Genomic DNA, 19,803 nt, shown 5'->3' on the forward strand with positions numbered 1-19,803 from the left:
ACAGGGCCAAGAACAAGATTTGTTAGGGCAGAAAAATGGAGCTTCTCATCATAATCCCATGTGAGGAGCTCCTCCTTCACCCCGTCTCCTTCATGGACACAGGAGTGGCTGCAGAGCTCATCACAGCCAGCCAGAGGCAAAACTTCTCTTCATGTAAAAAAATTGTTTCTTTGCTTTTTTAAACAATAATTTTCCCATCATAATGAAAATGCCAAGTAGTTAGGTGGAAATGTAGTAGGAGAGAAATGAAAGAGAAAGGAGGAGAAGGGGAGTAAAATAATAGCTATTGGCAGGAATTTTTAAAACCCTTTTGAATGCTTCTCTGCATTTTGTAAAGGAAATTTGTCTTTTTCGTTCACTTTTTTTTGCATATATATGCAATTTTCTCATGACTGGGAGAATTCAATGAAAGCCACATTTGAGAAAGCAATAATGTATACAATATACTGGCAGGTAAAGATAGACATTGGCCAAAAAAAGGGGATAAATAGGAAAAAAATGGTTCCACAGGAGTGTTACGGCTTCAACCACAATTCAGCGATGAAAAAATAGTTCCTCTGGCTGCTGAGAGCAAATAATTAAAATTTTCTGGGAGCTTTCCATGAAAAATAGTGTATTTCTTGATGCATATGTCAAAATCCAACAGAAAGCATGTGGCGTTCCTGTGGCTAATGAATTCTAAAGCAAAGCTAGGAGCTGGAAATACACAGAAACTCCCCACTGCAGGGATCTTTGGCACCATTGTGTGCCTCTGTGGCTGAGACAATGGGAACAATTTTATGCTAATCAGTGGAAATAAAATGCAACATTTTGGTACAAGAGAAATTAGCTGACACCAGCACTTGAACTCTTCTAAGCAGAAGTCTTGGTTTGTAGCTTATCGAAGTGGATAACGGTGTGAGGCACTTCAAACCTCATACAAGTTCTGGCAACTGCAACATGTACAGGAATATCTTTACTTTGCCTTTGTTTTCTTGGGTTTTTTGGCAGCTAAAACATGCAAAACTTTTTTTCCCCCATTATTTTTTCTGGCTTTGCTGCCTTACGGGATACAAATGATGTCTTGCCTACAGCAGCTTATTTCTTTGCATGGAATGATCTAGCACTTTCACATGCCTAGGTTAAATGTCCTTCTTAAAGGTGCTTAAAAGTGATTGATAACAGGTCCTCAGAAAACAAATACAAAACTGGAGGCAGTGGCAGAGAGAGGTCAAAGGCAAAGGGCCAGTGGGGGTGAATGTGGTCAAGGGGGTGATAGGCAGAGGAGGCTGCAGGAATGTATCTGTGGGGAAAAAGTCCTAATGGATTGGCTTTAAGTCTTCCCAGCCAGTCCTGCTGCCAGGCTGGAGGTTTTTCTAGAATTTTATAAACCCCTGGCTAGCAGAGGGGAAAGTATATAAACTGAATGTTACACATCAGACGGCTATTTTGCACAAGCATTGAAGACATACACACCCCCCTACAAATTTATATGGGCACCTTTCCTTGCAACCAAACCTCTTCTGCTTAAAGAAACAGTGAAACAAGTAATTTAACGTATTACTTGGTAGAATTTTTATACAACTTTCATTGGGATTTCTGATTTTGGGAGGCAAGATAAGCAGGAAGCATGGTGTCGGGGCATTGGGATGGGAGCCTGAGTGATGTCAGATGCTGCTGTTTCTTTGATTAAAGAGGTTACCCACCTTCCATGAAACCAGGACTTCCAATGCATCTGCCTCTCTTGGAAATATGGTTTGTCTAACAAAGCCTTCCCTGGTTAATTTGCATTAGCTTGTGCTGGAGCGTTTACCACTAGTGATGTTTCATGGCTCAAATAGTGTAGAAGTGCTTTGATTGCATGGCAATGAACTATACCTGAATGCCCAAATGAATGCAGCTGTCAACCAGTCACTGGTTTTGCATCAGATACAAGGAAAAAAACCATCAGAATAGCATTTAAGAATTCAAGCATTTTATGGCAAAATACAGGCTGTCTGAGAACACCACAGAGATGGTGAGAATGCAGTTTGCAATACTGGCATCCAACAATATCAGTGGAACTGCTTGCAAAAGAATCTTAAAATACTTGGAGCATTTGTGTGCTTTTTATCACAGAAGCAGAACTCACCTTTTTCTTGATTTATCAATACATTTAAAACATTTAAATTGATAAGCAAAAGGAAAAAATGTTGGTGTTACCCATACTAAAAATAAATATTAAAAAATTAGCAAAACCACGTATTTCAAAGTATTTTGACTAATTGTTGCATGCTAAAATACAACTTTGTAGACACTAAAATAGAAACAAATTGCTTACACTAAGTAGTCTTCAAATGAAAATTCTCATTCCATGTGTTTGATAAGCTCTGAGCAGGAGAAGATTTATATCCCTATAGTGTAAGCCAGCCTGGATCTTGCAAGACTGCAGTTCTGAGTGTGGGACAATAAATAAATAAATATTTAGGTATATCTACCTGTAACTTTGGAAACAGTGGCAAGAGACAGTTTTTCTCTCACACTAGGGCAGATCCCATAAGAGGATAAATTTTTGAGATGACATCTTAAAGATGAGAAATTCTTTGGTTGCAGCCTGTGGGGTTGTTAGAGACCATGTCTCACCTCTCAGCCCCTATCAAATGAATGAATTGTATCCAATTACTCCTCAAGTAAAATCTTTATTTTGTTGGTGCTTTGTCTGACTTGTTCAGGATTTTATCCTGTATGTGAGTTGATCTATTTTTTTTTTAAGAGAAGCCTTCTTTGTACATCCGATAGCCTCAGCTGCTGGTGTGATAGACTTACTATGCACAGACTGTTTTTCTCAGTCCAACAGAGTTTAGTAGTATCAGAGGTGATGGGCTGGAAGTTTGCTCATGTTTACATTTTTATATTGTGACATATACACTGTTGAAAAGTTTCTTAAGTTTCCCATGCTGATTAAGGATGAAAACTTCAGGATTAAAATTTCATTATGCACTTTTTACATACCAGTGAGTTCTTACTGGTACATGTGAAATGCCTTTGGTAGCTTGGATTTTTGAGTATGGAATTTTAGCATTATTTTCTTTCTTATAGCATTATTGTCTTTAGAGAAATTGCTCAATTTTTTTCCATTCACTGCACATGAGACAACGCCAGAACAAGAATGCTATCTGTAAAAGCAGTCATATCCTCATTCTCTATTCTCCACAAACTCACTGAAAGAAAAGAAAAATACACCCTTACTTGCAGAAAAGTAGAAAAGAATCTAGAAGTCCTTAAGGGGGAACAATTTAGCCTTTATGCAAGCTGAACTAGGGAGCTTTTGTGGTTGCTGCTGCACAGAAGTCTCCAAAGAATGTGCAAGGTTTCCTGTTTGACTTAGGTAATGATGAGCTCATTTGTCCCCATTCCTGTTCTAGGATGCAGCAAAACCTTTCTGGTCCAGGACTGTGTGTAAACTGAGATAAAACTACCTCTGCCTTCTTAAGGTTTGAATTTTGCTCTACAGTGCACATTTTCTAGATTCAAGTAGTGACAGGAGCAGAGCAAGAAGTATAAGAAAAGGGCAAGGTCAGGAAGAGAAAGGAATGGGGATAAACACGAAGTTTCCACATTGCTTCAGTTTTAGATTAAACTTATCAGTCCCTGCTTTCTTACCCTTAAGTCTTTCTTTGCTGTCCCAAGGCTCTGTGAGTTTCTCTGAGCCAGGTCCCTCAGGCAGCCCTGGCATGGCAAAGAGGTGTCAGGTTTATTTTTGCTTCTCCTAACTGCTGCTCAGGGAAGGTCTGCTGGGCCTCCTTCCTTCTGGAACAAAAAGTGATGGATGTGGGTGCACAAGCATATGTGTGCGTCCTGCTTTGTCAGCACTTGGCTCACTAACACAGCTCCTGGTGACCTCAGCCTCCTTCAGGCAACAGCAACAAAAGCTGTGAAATACACAGCTCATTTTTTTTTTAATTTACTTGCTAGTATTGTCATGCAGGAGAAGTTATGGGTACAACGACAGAGATGCGATGTAAATTTTCTTGTGTTAATTCATATTACAACTTTGCCAAAAGAAAGGAAACTGCTGAAGGTAAATGAAGAATCTTGATCTCTTATTTATGGTTGGTTTTCGTGGGATACCAAGAAACTGCAAGAGCAAGAATTGACACTCAGAGAAGAATCTCTTTTGATGTAGAGATATCAAAATACATTGTGTTCAGTATCTTTCTTTTCAGGGCTGCTCCAAGCCTTAGAAGAATCGGCACTTTGCAGTCAAATCCAAGTAACATCTGCTCTATGCAACCAGTCAATATTGTGGAAAAGTTCAAAGAATGCAAACCATTAGTAGTGTCAGCTTTACAACCAGAAGGTAATGGCATTGAAGTGAGCAAGTATAATACCCAACAATACCAGGCTCATTAACCAGTGATTTATCATGATGAAAAGACCTGTTTAACCTTTAGTCTTCACATGCTTTCTGTTTTTAACAAAAAGATCTATTATTTCTAGTTGTCAAGTGATAATTTGTGGGTTGTTAAAGGGATGTATTAAATTATACTTTAAATTATTATGCACAATTACACAAATACTGCTTTTGCAGTGGGATGAGTTGATGCTAAAATTATTTTTATTTTCTTCTCCTCTTATAATTTTGTTCATCCATTTGGGAAGTGAAATGGCATTATAAATATTAAGGATACCACTATGTGACTTCTAGGCAAGTTAAATCACATTTGATGGGTGTAGCAAGTGACAATGTGGTTTTACAGAAGTAGCAAAATTCACATAAAATATTTTGAGGGTTATATATACCAGTGCAGAAAGCTTGTTCTTACCTCTGAATAAAGAGGTGCATGGAGCTGGCTGTCCTGTAAAACTAAGTTTCTTTTATCCCTGTGTTGGGTTGTTTCATTAATTAATTTCATTTTTTTAAAAGAAAGCACTGCTGATTTTAGACAGCTTTTGGCAGTTGCCATGTAACCTTTTCTTACAGAAAAGCAGGCAGCACAACTTATTCTGAACCACAACATCTGTGCCTTGCAAGCAATAAGCCTCTTGGAAAATGTAATTGTATCAAAATGTGGCAAACTGTATGATGACTTTTGTGATGTAGGAAAACATCCATCAGGGGATGCAAAGTCCATGAGACCCATTTCAGTCTAATCAGATGATTTGTGATCTAATTCAGACTTGAATTTCAGGTCACTGAGAATATCATATCTCCTGTATAGCTCCACATTTTTTCTACCCATTTGGTTCTCTGTCTAGCCTTACTATAACATAAGGATAAATTGATAACTGGTTTAGTAATTCTCCAAGTATTTTTGTACACTAATAGATTCTAAACAAAGCACCGCGAGCAGATAAAACAGAATGATTGTGGGCTTCCTGCCTGTCTTTTATGTCTACATTTTGTACACCATCCATTCAAAGGTATTGATGTTTCATCTACAAATTGGAGAGAAATCAGCATTTAAGAAGTTAGTAGGAGCAAAATGAGAGGGCTTAACACGGTAGTAGAGATATCATATACAATATTCAAAATGAACAATAAGGAAGGATTTTCTAATCTGTAATTGTGATTTCTTAGCTGCAGGGCAGCTTGGTAATTTACAGGCAATACAGTATTTGTGACGGAGTTCTTCTGAAGTAGACATTTAATTGCAATACTTTTGAAATGAGGTGTAAGATGTTTTCTTTCCCTCCAGCTTTAACACAGATTTAATAAATTATTGAGAAAATGTCTAGGTTAAACCTTTTTAAGTAACAAAGACTCCATACAGATCTGTAGGTACCTTCTTTCATTCTTTACCTACAATACTAAAATATCAAGTTTTCTACTGCATTTGTGGTGTAAATTTTTAGGCAGGACACTGAGAATGTTTTATTCTTAGTGATGCTGATCCACATCTTCTTGATGATTGCTTCCGGTCTGAATAAACATTTGGAGATGTACCACTGTCTACCAATTTGACTGTAAAATAATCTTGGTTGTCAAAAAAATATTTGAAAATCTTTCTGCATTTCAGAAAAAGTTTGGACTGGAAATAAGTAGTAATGATCTCTTTTTATCCAATATTTTAGTAGAAGTGCATTTGTTCATATTTCTAGAGTGCTAGTTTTGTTATTCTCCTCAATCTGGTAAAAATCAAACCTTTTTCTTCCTTCTGCAAGGTGACCACCCCAAGCACCATGGTGAGAGGGTGAGGTGAGCCTCCCTTCCTTCTTGTGTGTGGTGCTTCACTATGTGCTCAATAAATATCCTGTGAGAGAGAAAATGAAAAATGAGACTTGAAGAACTCCACAATTAGGACACTGCTCTGGCAGAAAAGACACTCCTGACGCTGCCTGCAAATACGTGCTCTCCTTATGCATGGTGGGAATGCAGTAATACAAGAGACTGCAATCAAAAATCAGACAGCACCCATGCCATTATCTGTCCTACTGCCTTTAGAGCTTTTTGTAGAAGCACTTCAGGGACTTTCTGAAAGTGAAGGATTGAGTGACCTACACACTGTGGGCACAAGTCAGTCCGGCTCTCTCTGAATACATTCTTCCTCTCTTTTTTTTTTTTTTTCTTAAACATATGCTTCATTCTAAAGCATTTAAATATTTTCCAGAATATTTCTATGGTTTGTGTTTGATTAGGAAGTTAAAAACCCCCATGAATCTGAACTATATGCTTCATATCAATTGGACTCGATAGTCTACCACATACATATTTGAAAGGATGAGCTCCTAACAGAAAACAGTGCTTTTACTAGGATTTATCTCAGTACTTTCCCAAGAATCTAGTAACTTCCCTCTCTAACCAGCAGTCTCTTGATTTTTGCTGCAGGATCCAGCAGATTGGGTTAAATTCAGGCATCAGAAATTTGACCATTGACTCCTATAGGAGCAGGGTCTCGACTTTTGTGTCCACTGCTGTCTGATGGGAAGGGGAAGGGCAGAAAGACGTCTCTGAAGGGAAAAAAAAAGACAACTCCTCTATCTTTTTTTTCCTCTTTGCCTTTGCAGTTATAAGATTTGAGCAATTGACTGCAATATTTTCAAAGAAGATCAGCGTCTCTGTCTCTTTTTGCAATTTTGCCTGAAACAAAACTTTCAATGCATTTTAGCCTGTGGAAAAAGCCTGCAGGGCAAAATGTGAATATGCATAAGCTTGTAATTTTCCTTTAAAAGTGTGGAAAACACCCAAATCTTGTGTTTGGCTTTCAAAAAATGGTGAATTATGTGGTTGTGAATTCTCACAGGGAGGGGAAAGAGAAAAAACAAACAAGATGAATTTGATAGGTTCATCTTTTGTTTGCAACTATTTGTAGCACTCTAGTGGTGACACCAGAAGAGTTTCACAGCTGTAACAAACACCTGCTCTTCTTGGGTTGCATTCTGTGCATTCCTGCTCCATCTCCTATGACCAAACATTTCAGAGCATCTTTCCTCAGAGATACCTCACACCTGAGTTCTGTTGTACATCTGGGTGGAAATACACACTTCCAAATCGTGTGAAGGAACACGGTGTATGAGATCAGAGGCAGCACAGTGCCCATAGGAGGACCCAGTCTAGAAACTGGAACGTTGGAGCATTCATGGACATTTCTTTGGGGTTGTCTATCTAGTTAGATGGACTTCCAGTGACTATGCAATAGTGGAAAATGGATATTCTATTCTTATTGAGAAAAAAAATATGTAAGAGTTGATTTTATTTGGATTTTTTTCAGTCTGTTTTGGCCTAACAAACTAAAGTAGTAGGATGAACAGGAGCAAAGGAAAGGGACTGGAAGACTAGTGGCTTTGAATGGTCTGCTGAGAGCTTAGGGGCAGCACAGAAATCCAGAGCTGTCTCCCTCAGCAGCTTGGCACATCCCATAGTATCCGTCCACACACATTAAAATGCGCTTGCTCTCAGAACTGGCTTTCTCCACTCCCTCTACCCTGCTCCCCTCCCCGTCCTGCGCCGCCGAACAAAAGGTTTTCGACAAAAGAAATTCTTCCTGGTTTGTAAAACAGTTGTGTAAAACTGGGACTGTAAAGGCACAGTTGACTGCTTTAATGTGGAACAGTTGGGAGGGTGGGGAATTGCTGGCAGGTTGGGACAGGACACAGCCATGGTGCCCCTATTCTGTCAGGGCTCTACTTAGTCACACCACCTGCTCCCCCTATTCTTTCAGAGGCAAGCCAGCCATGGCAGGATGAACAGACGGATGTTGAAGCTCAATACCTTGGACACACTGCACCAGACGGAGCAAGGGCAGCTAAGAAAAGATAAATTAAGTGATCAATAAAGATAAGGGACCTGTTTAGCAGTAAATGGCGGGGACAGAGCAGGCAGAACAAGGGGTGAACGTGTGTTAAATAATGCAAGTGTGTCTGTGGGCACACAGGCTCCCCAATATAAGCCTCTTCCAGAGTCAGCAAGGCTGTTTGGTACGTGGCTGGAGGGTGAGGAAGGGGAGGAGAAAGGGGGCTGGCTGTGTCCAGGGCTAAGTCAGTGACCTATTTGCACCTCCCACCTCTGTGGCAGCTGGGAAGGAACAGTGAGGAGCAATGAAGTTCTGATAGAGAATCAGTAACTCTTATTTGACAGTTGATTGACAGTTAAGTGATCCAAAAATGGGGACGTATTTTAATCAGCTATGACAGTCAGGAACAGCCTTTTGTTCTGTCCTTTTGCCTAGTACAGCAAAGATCTTGATTTCAGGTTCTAACTTTCAACCCCTTCTCTTCAAGAAGATCTAAAAATCAACTTACAATCACTTCCCATGACAACTGACCTATTGACTGTTGCCGAAGATGCCACTGATATAAATAATCATGCCCAGCCCAAATGAGAGTTGGTTTTTAATATCAGTACGTGTCAGGTTCTTCTCTAATGACCAAAAAAGGGAATTTTCTCTGTGGAAGACTGTGTTACAATTACACTCATTGCTGCCATGCAAGTGATGGTGTGTCTCACTGTGGTGCAACTACACTGTGGTAGCAGCACTCAGGGGAGCAACTACTCTGTGCTTATCCAGGGGGAACTCTGGAGCAAGCACAGGCACAGAGAAGGTGATACCATGTGTTGTAGGTTTATAACTTGACCAAGGTGCCTTGTTCTTGTGCTTAGGCCACCAGTGTCGCCCCCTTATTCAGGAAATTGCACTTTAGGTACTACTGGTCATAGAATAGGCATGCATTTAGTAGGGACCTACAACAATCATGTAGTCCAACGTCCTGAGAATCAGCAAGCAAGGTGTTCACTGGACTGGGTTTTGCACTCTCAGCTCTCACATTATGGCCCAGAACCCAAAGAACAAACCCCAAGCCATTAAGGTGATCAACCTTTTCTGCTTATTGTTGTCCCTCTGTGATTGCAGACATTGTTATTCTGTTTAAATAGATAACTGCCTGGTTTTCCTATTACATAGTCCCATGGCCTATACAGCTTCCATCCTTTCCATTTTATTTGTATACCTGCATGTATACAAATGTTATGTAACGCTGAAACAATGGTGGTGTAGAATAAATAGCAAAATGCTGGGACTTTTTCAGGTGTCACTCACCAAAATGCCCCAGGATGTGAAAACTGAATTGTAGTGGCACAATGGAGCACAAAATCTATTTTCATATTATAAAGGTATGTTGAAGTCTATTCCTTTTCACTGGCAGAATAAAACGCAGACCCCTACAAGACATGGTTAGGTAGACAAAAGGGACAGGGAGATAAAGTCAATTCAAAGAATTACTCAGCCTTTGAGCCTTGGTGGTGGCTTGTAAGTGCAGCTGAGCCTCAGCTGTTCTCTCAAGTGTCATCCTGAAGTGACACTTAGATTTTTTTGTTTTGCAGCTGAAAATGTTTCTCGCTGAGTATCCCCCACAGCTGATGCTGTGCAGCTGTGGGATTTGGGCAACAGGAATGCATTTCCTGCGAGGAGAGAGGCCAGCACAGCTGCATGGAGACAACTGTTGGGGCCGGGTGGTTCCCATCATTGGGAAGGTGGAAGTGTCCTCTACAAACCATCTCAGCATTTCAGGCCACAGCAAGTCCCAGGAGGCGACAGGACAAGAGGAAAGGCACACAAGTTGCACCAGGGGATGTTTTCTTTGGATGTTAGGAAATATCTCTTTACTGAAAGGGTTGTCAAGGGAAGCTTGACACAGGCTGTCCAGGGAAGTGGTGGAGCACCATCTTTGAAAGTGTCCAAAAAATGAGTTGGACCTGGGGAAATGGTTTCATGGTGGGCTTGGCAGTGGTGGGTTAATAGTTGGACTCAATGATCTTAGAGGGCTTTTCCAACCTAAATGTTTCTGTGAGTCACAAGCACCCCCACAAGTCTGTGGCAGTACAGGTTAGCCCAAACTGGGAAATTTCCTGTGCTCCAGATAGTGCTGGTACAGCCTTTCTCCAAAGGCCACCTCACATGACACAGGTTCCAGTGAGACCTTGCTGCTTAAAGGCTCTCGTTAGGAGGATCCCTTTTTTTTCCCTGTACACTGCTTTTACTGATCATGAGAATTCCAATATAAGATGGAAAATGTAGATAACCTGGGTAAAGAGCTTTCTGCCCATTTTAGATGTGAGCCACAGGCTCTTTAAGGATACCTGGTTATATGCAGTATGGAAAGCTAGACAAATGTTTGAAATTACTCCAACAACTGAGAGTGTTTCTGGACCAATGTACAGATACTTTTTTAAATTTCCTACTACGTGAGACAGTGGAGCTTTCTTTCAAGGTGTTTCTTGGCTGCCCAGAATCCCAGGGCTCAGCTGTGCTTTGGAGAATAGCCTAGGCTGGATTTTGTGATAGTATTTCCCCTCTTGTATTTGTAATGTTTTTTGGGGGGTTGCTGGTAGAGGGAGAAGGTATAAAACAGAGTAGGCCTGAGGGAAAGAACAGCTTCCTGCAGCGTTCTTAAGCCCTCATATCATGTCATGGTAGGGTTGGACATGGGATGGTGATGCTGACTAGAAGCAAAACAAATAGTCAAAGATGGCAAAAATTAATATTATTAGCAGATATTTTTGTGCAAAATGTTTTCACCCCAAAAGTGACTTTGGTCTTCATATACAAAGGTTTGAAGTGAGGACAAATCTCCCTGCCCTCATTCTGTACTTCATTCTCTCCTTACTCACCAGCAACAGAATTGACAGAGATGACAGCTCTGTGAGAGTCAGGCCCTTTTCCTGGTTTATGAGTTGCACCTTGTTAAGCATAAGCATGCAATAAAGATCTTTTTGGTTCCCAGCAGTGCTGTTGAGATGTCTGCATGTGTGATAAATGAGAGTGACAGGAGAAGCTTCAGTGCAGTCAGTACACTGATAGAGCTGGGATGAACGTGGGCTGGCAGGACACTATAGTTTTAGTAGTAGTTTTAGTAGCATCTGATCCTTGTGGACACAGAAGGATTTCAGCAGCAGGCAACTGCTGTCTGCTTTGTGCAAAAAGAACTTAGTCTAACCACATACCCACAAACTCCATAAAGCAGATCCCTTCTTTGGTAATTATCTTGATACATTCTCTGATTGATGGCTTTTATCTGTGGGATTATCATCCATGGTGAGCCTGGCAATAAAGCTGTTTATTTTTATGAGATATTTTATAAATCCAACTCCAAGAACAGCATGATGCATTAGTGTTGGTACATCAGTTAATGTGTGTGCAGCACCATAAGATGATTCAAACAAACAACTGGGAGCATTATTATGTGCTCTGGAATTTACCACTGTGCAGCCAGAGCATGATTAATTTGGCAGCCTTCTCCCACAGCTTTGTACAGTCATTTTAGAAAATTGCTGGTCTTTCTCCACAGAGAATCAGCTTAATAGTAAGATGCATCCCATGAATAAAAGTGTATGATCAACAGCAACAACAGCAATCATCATCATCTACTCCAAAGACATTGTGATTCTTAACTAAAACATGTTGAATTGAAGAAGTGCTGAATTCCCTTCACTCTGGGGCACAAAACCATCTTTGTTTTCCCCAAAGTAATTGAATTAACTTAAGTGGTTTATTTTCTCGAATTCCATGAAGAGTGTGTTCTGCATTTCAGTTTTTATTTTCTGGAAAGGCACATCCATAGCAGGGCCTGAGGGATTTTCTCCAGTGAGAGTACTACAAGACCCCTCTGTCATCTACAAAAAATGTTCTGTTCCTTAATTTGTTTCTGAAATTGTCAAGCACTTTTGTATTTATCTCTCTCTGTCTCCCACAGCCTGCTGATTATATACTTTCCACTTCCTCACAGACAACAGCCCAGCTTGGAAGGGACCTTAAAGATCCTGTGCTCCAACCAGAGGAGAGGGAATCTAGTGGTACTCGATGTTTCATGTTCTGCATGAACTGAGGAAGTTACCATTTACAATAATATCAGGTGGGATTTGGTAGGACACTCTTGCTAAGAACACAGGTGGTTATTCAATATTCTATCTTTTTTGTCCAATCCAATATAACATATTAACAACCTATGTACTGACTGGCTTGTTTACATCACTTCTCTTGCATGAAGCTATTTAGACAATAATTTGCAGTCATTGGTGAAAACATACCTGTGTGCTTGCTCTTTTATGAAGAAATAAGATGGTTATTTTTAGATAAAAGCTCCAAATGAATTCTGATTTCCTAAAGAATTTCCTACTTCGATATAAGAAAATCAGTCTGGAAGGGCTAACTTGAACCACTGAATCTGGCTGTCAAAAGAAGCCCTGTTTTGTTCCTCTTCTCATTTTGCAGCAGACACATGATGGGTCTGACCTTCCAGCATTGCATTTGTAGCCCAACTGGCTCACAAATTATTCACATTTTCGGTGTCCATTCTTTCCTGGCAACAAATCCGTTTGCTGGGTCTATGTTATAAACCCCAACATTAAAATAATCTGAATTAAAAGCATCATTTTCTTGGCAAGGAATGAGAGGTAACTCGGGAACTTCTGCTGCCTCCTTCCATTCTGAAGCTGAGATTTGAGATGATTTCACCAGCTGAGGCAGAGCACATGAGGAGCTGTTGAAACACCCACAGCTCCCCTCAGAACAGCCTCATTCCTCTGTGTCACTTGTCCTGGTTGAACCTGAGAGTCTGGAAATTGCAGACAAAGCTGTGCTGTCCTTTCAGCAGTGGGTTAACAACCACTGCAGTTTCATTAATCACACACAGAGGATCTGATTTTCCATCAAGCTTAGCTCAGGTGTTCCAAGGAGCATTGCCCTGCAAACCAAACTGGTGTCAGAGCTGCTACAGAGGGCTCAGCTCCTGCAGGAGGGAGGGAAAGAATAGAGGAAATTCAGGGCTTTGTCACCAGGAGAGGAAAGTGGTTGCTTGCACAAACTGGTGATACCTTCTGTAGCTTCTTGGAATTCCCACAAGGACAATCATAGTCTGAACTCTCTGTTTTTGGCAGGGATGAGTGGCTGCCACAAATGAGAAGTAGGTAGAAGCATGGGGAATGGATTGTTTCTTAAAACAAGGAGGGGATGGGTCACTCTAGGCTCCTTCTAGGGTACCTAGACGAGGATTCTTCTTAAGTAATTATTTTTAGTGGTGGAAAAAGAGGACCACAATTTTGGTAGATTTTTACTTGGTCTCTTGGCTGTTATATACACTGTTTTAAATGAGAAATGGACACACCAGGAGTCCTTGTTTGTCACTATAGGACACGTGAAAGCACAACATGAGCCACTGCTATTTGCAAGGTAAAGAAGAAGAAGGTTTATTCTCTGACTCCAACTTTTATACTTTTCCAAAGGTGACAGTGGATTGGAGAGTGAGTGGGCCACCTCTCCAAAGACATTGGACAAACCACTAGTACATCAAGTTTCTCCACCCCTATGAAGGAATGCAAAACAGTATGTTGTTTATAGAAAATTGTGTGAGAAAGTTTTCTAACAGAATGCAAACTCAGAAGGCTTTAGAAAATCTTAAGAATAAGGGAGACACTTGTTTAAGAAGGAAAAATGTAAACTATGTGGTTGTCACCCACTGGTGGCAGTGGAGATCTATGAGGGCAGAAACTCAACTCCTTGGACTCCTTTATTTTTCAGCTGTCAGCACCCTCTCACACTATCCAGTTCAGGAGTGTTTGAATCCAAGGCTTCAGACTGGCTCTGGGAATAGGAGGCTTTGCAGTTTCTGTGTTATGCTGTCACCCAAAGGTAACAGAGTCACTGCATGCCCAGCTCTTGTCACCTTCCAGAGAAGCCATCCCGTGCAGCCAGGGATGTGGTTTGTGTCTGTCCTTGTCTTCTGATGAGCTGAAGGTAAGACTTTGGGCTGCCTCATCTGGAAAGCTCACAACCCTGGATAATGCAGGGATGGATGGAACTTAGCATGAAATGTTGGTCTGTGTAGAATTTAGACATTGTCCTTTACATCCAGTTAAAAATACAGAAAGGTGTTCTTGCTTTATTAACTTCAGGCAATAAATGATCACAGAATCATTCCAATAGACACTGATTTACATGGAATCAGTAATACAGATTGAATCACTACCTAATAAATAGGTTCTGTGTCATTATAATTCCATGCTTTTAAAACTTTGCAGTGAGGAAATCCTGGAGTAACACAAAGACAGATCACACATCATCCTTAATGCTGTATTGCTACTGTGCATTTATTGGTTCTAAAGTTTAGCCATAAATACCAGAATATTTTCTTTTTCACACAAATCTAACTAAAGGAATTTCTAGTTTCTCTTATTCTGAAAAACAACTACCCTTGTTTGGGATAAAAACATAAAATAAAAGAGTGGTATAAAACAAATGCTCAAAATTCAGGGAAGTGTAATTAACAGAATAATGATGTTATGTTTTGGGGATGAAAATACTTTTTTCAAAGGGAAAGGATATGCTGCCTGTGGGTTATTGTTTTTACTATTTTGAATAGCTCCATCTTCCCTGTGCCCCACAGCTTCATTCTCATAGTAATTTTTCAAAGTTTTAGCTATCCTGAATGAAAGAAAGCATCCTCCAAACCTTTGTGGAAATGATGTGGAAATGTTAAATATCTGAATTTTTTCCCCCCATCTAAATAATGTCTGTTAATAATGTCTATTGCATATAAGTTGTGCCTTAACACCCTGCCAAGCCTATCACTGGCACCAGGCTTCCTAGAACTATTTAGTGTGTTTTCTTCCTGTTGTGGCTGAAGGTGCATTATTGGCACTATGGGAGAGACAGGCTTGCAATTTTATTTTTTTTTTTTTTACATCATTGGTCACACAAAGTGATTACTCCAGCTGTACAAATAATGTAGGAAATGGATTTTTTTCTTTTTGCATTAGAATTATGCAAGCCCAGCAAATAATCCCAACAATTGCTTCTTAAGTCAGTGAAATTTCAAGCCATTCAGTTTATTTGTAAGGAGCTCACGGCTTCTTTGATGATGGGACTTGCTAAGCCCAAATGTGAAGAACTAATAAAATAATAAAAAGGCTCCAGAGGTGTTTATAGATTTCAATTATCTCTTACTTTCTCTCCCAGGACTGGGCTGGGCAGGATTGCGCTGCCCTCAAGTAGCACTTGAGTCGAGGCTGCATTTTCTGCTGGCTGTCTCCGAGGTTTCTCCTTTGTGGCTGAATCGCCTTAGTGTGGGCAGTGTACAGAGGTGCTAAGGGCTTGCCTAGACAAAGCACCGGGCTTCACAAAAGCAGGGGAGCAAAAGGAAGCAAAATTGAATCTCTAGCACCCAGCTCCTGGGCAAACAGACAAAACTAATGGAGAATCCAAGAATCCACTCTTGCTCCTCCCATCCAATTACTGTGATCCAGTGGAGAGAATATGGCAACATGGGTTCACACAAACTCTAACACTCTTAATCCCTTCCATACATATAAACCTCACATTCAGCGCCGTGGCTTCGTTACCGAGCCACCCAGGCAGCGGCGGCGTCGCAACGGGCCCACCGGCGGCAAAACCTGCCTGCTCCAGCTCTCCATCAGCTAATGAGGGATATGCAAATGAGCAGCTTATGGGATTATGCCTTGTCTGACAGCAGTGCTCCTCGCAGCGATGCAGTGCTAATACAGGTGTTAGTAAACTGGTTATTAGGCGCTGCCTAATTCAGGCCCATTCACGCTGGGATTGGGCTGGCAGCCCTGCCGTTTGTGCTGGTGTTTGTGGCCCGGTAGGACATCTATTAGGGCTGTGGTGGGTCCAGGCAAACCCCTTGCTGCTCAATATGAAGTTAATAAATCCCGTTGGTTTGGTCTTTAGCCATAGACAACGACCCAAGACTGACATGGGGATTTCCCCCTCCACCCCAGCTGCCTGGGAAATTGCCACTGGGGGGCAAAGGGGAAATTTAATTGACAGGTAGTTAACATTTACATGAACTTCTCTCGTGCTTTTGAATAAAATGTAAAGCACAGAAGTATGATTAACCTATATTTTCCCTTGGTCACAGCCAGCCAACTCTCTCTTCCGTGAAAGAACATGCAGTGAGAACAAAACACACCGTGTATGGGGATGAGCCATTTCTCTGGGGTTTTGGCCATTTCAGTGGTCCAGTACATCTTTCTGCTGTTTAATTTTTCTTATTCAGTGATATTTCTTTAAAAAGTTCCTTCACTGTGCAGACAATCCTGCATTGCAGGGCGTTTATTCACCAAGATCAGTGGAGAAAAGGAGAGTGGAATCAGTAAAGTATTCACAGACCAGAGCACACGATGCCAACACTTAGTTAACTGATACCTCTGCTACATATGTCTAAACTCTCCTAAAATATACTCTTTATGTAAGCAGCAAACGATCGATACACACAAACAAAAGTTCCAAGCCTACAACAATTCTCATTTTTTCCCAAAAGGACTTTGGTGGAAATTAAGATAGGACTAGCAAATTCTTTCAAAGATCTCCACTTTATGAACAATGACGTATAGAAGCATAGCTTCTTCTGCCTAGGAGGGACACAGAACATAATAGAAATCCATAAGGATGTCATCTGACAAGTGCCAAAATTGATTAGAAGATGCCCAATGAATTTGATTTTATCTCTTCCAGTCAGCAGAGGATAGGTTGTATTTTAAAATAAATCTCTGTTTAAGACCCATTTGAGAATTTTGCCAAAAAAATGTGATGTTGTGGGGGTTTCTTTTCATTATGATAGTAATATCTTGAGCTTTACTATTCTTCATTTAAATACTATTTAAAAGTGAAGGACCTCATCAAAGTATTGAGCTGTTCTGGTAAAAGCTAGAAATTCAGGGGCACAGGTAACTTTTAATGAGTTCAAAGGTTTGATTTTTATCTTTAAATTGATTAAGCTGGAATTGTCATCTTCTACATTGGGAGTTTCAAACAAAGGTTTAAAGGGCAAAGTATTCAAAAGTGAGTCCAGGAATGTCAATAAGCAAAGCCTCTTAGGGTTAATGCCCACGTAGCCATTGTTCTATGTTTGCTCTGACTGACCCTAATTAAATGTGCATCTTTAGGGCAAACTTCTGTGCTGAACGTTTCTTGGGCCTTTCACTTTCAGGTGTTTGAAAACCAAATAGGGGTCCAAAATTTGAAAATTCAGATCAATGATCAACCTGTTGAATCTAAGGGATCTAGATAAGTGAGGCTGGCTCCTCTGCTCATTCATCACCTGTACTAAGGTTGCCTCGTTCTCCTGGTCTGCAAACTGTAGCCTGAGATGTTCTGTGGCCACTGTCCTATCAACCTTTGGCTTGGGATAACCTCTAGTTATCCCAAAGGATAGGACAGTGGAATTTGTGACACACAAGATCTTGTTTGAGCTAAAAAGCACTGAGTAACAGGTGGGGGAAAACCAGACATAATGGAATGGTTTACATGGAGCATGTATTTCTAGTTTATTTATCATTCTGTCACCCTGCTCTTTGCCTGCCTCTAAAATAACCTGGAAGATATGATCAGGAGAATGATGTGGATTGTATTGATTAGGTCCAGTGAGTCCTGCTGATGGAATGTTGTTGTGCTATTTATAGGTAACAAAAGGATCACTTCTATTTATCCTTATGCTTTGTCATAAGGGTAAGCATGTTGTTGCTTCAGACACTGAGAAGGTGAAGAAAGTTTAGCAAGTCTGGACCCATTTGAAATCCCAGAAACCAGAATCCCTGAATGTTCACAATGAACATAAATCCTCAGAAAGATTCAGAAATTCTTTAGAACAACAGAATTTTTTTTCTTTTACTATTTCATTTATCAGCAACACCTCCCAATGCTCATAGCTATGCTTTAGTTGAGAGTTGAGAAGGTGAAGGATATTAAATTTTTTAAATGCATCATACCTAAATAAAAAGACCTGGTAGGAAAAAAAAGCCTACTTGCACTTGGACAGACCATATCAGAAATAGTGTTAGAATATGAAAAAAGTGTTTGATTAGTTAACAGCACTGGTAATAGCTGCCATGAGTGGGAGCAAAAGAATTGGTTAGTTTCACAATAAATTTTCAGTGTCTTTCTTTTTTTTCTCTTGCTTTTCTTTCCTTCTTTAACACACAGATGATTACCTCTGACATCTTGAGGAGAGTGCATGCTGCATCTGAGAAAAAGGTAGAACCTTCATTGGTCAAGAAAATATAAGAATGCACTGTTCAAAAATGAATGTGTGTGTGAAAAAGTGTCTATGCTCCAGTGGAGAGAAACACATGGGCTATACGAATGAATACATGCTGAGGGATGAAACAGTGACAGTTAATGTTAAATGAAAATTTAATTTAATTAAGAATCCACTCATGCTGGTTTCCTCTGGATGACAGAATCCACATCACTACTGGGTGCTGTGCTGTCAGCAGTGCACTTAGGCAGCTGCCAGGCTTGATCCCAGAAGGATAAATCTTGGAGGCTGGAAGAGAAAGGAGTATCTGCCTTCACTTCTGTCCAGGAACTATCAGCCCCTAACACCTGTTTAATTTCCCAGGTGTACAGTTCATTTGTCTCTTGGAAATGAATCCTTCAAATGCTAATGTCCTTGACTTCCACACAGATTGTAATCAAAGGATCAGTGATACTGCAACTTTAAGTATTCCACTTAAACCTGCTTTATTGAAATTCTTTTTGAAATCTACTTCTTTGGCTCTAAAATAGAAATGACACAATGATATTGCCAGGATTCATAACAGTTTTAGTTTAAAGAGCATCCTCTTCTAGATTTTAGGAAAATAAGTTTTTCAGCATGATGTTTTACTTAATATTTTTGCCAATAGAAGTTGGGAGTTGGATGAATCATATGCCTGTTTTGAGGAACTCACTGTAAAACATTTATTTCCCATATATGCAGACTAAATAATAATTAAACCAACCACAGACTGCCTTTGTAAACAGAACACAGAACATTTCATGCATCAGACTCGCTGAGAGTTTCAACTTGAGTTCCTGGCTCTGGGATATATCTACAGATGCAAGAAATCAAATCTAGTACAGTAATCTAATCTGGGATCTATCTATATGCAATTAATTTTTAAATTACTTCATGGAAACAAATGAACTAATAGAAAAGTGAATGCATTTTCACCCTCCTTTACTTTGAAGACAGTCCTTCCCCATGCTAAACAGAATATATTATTCCCAGCCTACCAGAACTATCTTTAAGAATGTTGTAGGGCCATCAGAACTCTATACTGCTTAAAGAAATCCTGTGTTCTGCTCACTTAACAGAGTAAAATATTTCAGACAAGAGGAGATGCCTAAACAAGATAACTTTGGAGATCCAGATTTTGAATTTAGCCTGAGTAACTGAGTTTTGTCCTGATTTGTGTCTCAGGGCCGATAAGCAGGTGACAGACTATGGAGCAGTGCCCCTGCTCTGGGACCTTCTACATTTGCATCTACCCCACTGTGATTTGGCTTCTTTCAATGTTGTGGCTTCTTTTTCAAGCAAGTTTCTATATCTGGGTGCAACAATTATATCCTA

The 19,803-nt window shown here is 40.2% G+C and overlaps 1 long non-coding RNA gene across 6 annotated transcripts in view; it reads left to right on the forward strand.

Annotated features, from left to right (window-relative positions):
- Positions 1-19,803, forward strand: part of LOC146767259 (uncharacterized) — an 81,952-nt gene that overhangs the window by 39,715 nt on the left and 22,434 nt on the right. For 3 of the 6 annotated variants that reach the window (XR_014955491.1, XR_014955494.1, XR_014955495.1), the window contains exon 1: positions 1-18,443. This exon is cut by the window's left edge and continues 2,156 nt beyond it. This is a non-coding gene — a long non-coding RNA (uncharacterized LOC146767259). The remainder of the gene's footprint in view (positions 18,444-19,803) is intronic. The other 3 variants (XR_014955496.1, XR_014955493.1, XR_014955492.1) reach the window with 3 other exon arrangements.

Source organism: Lonchura striata, chromosome 5 (assembly GCF_050655825.1).
Source record: "Lonchura striata isolate lonStrDom1 chromosome 5, ASM5065582v1, whole genome shotgun sequence".
NCBI classification, from domain to species: domain Eukaryota; kingdom Metazoa; phylum Chordata; class Aves; order Passeriformes; family Estrildidae; genus Lonchura; species Lonchura striata.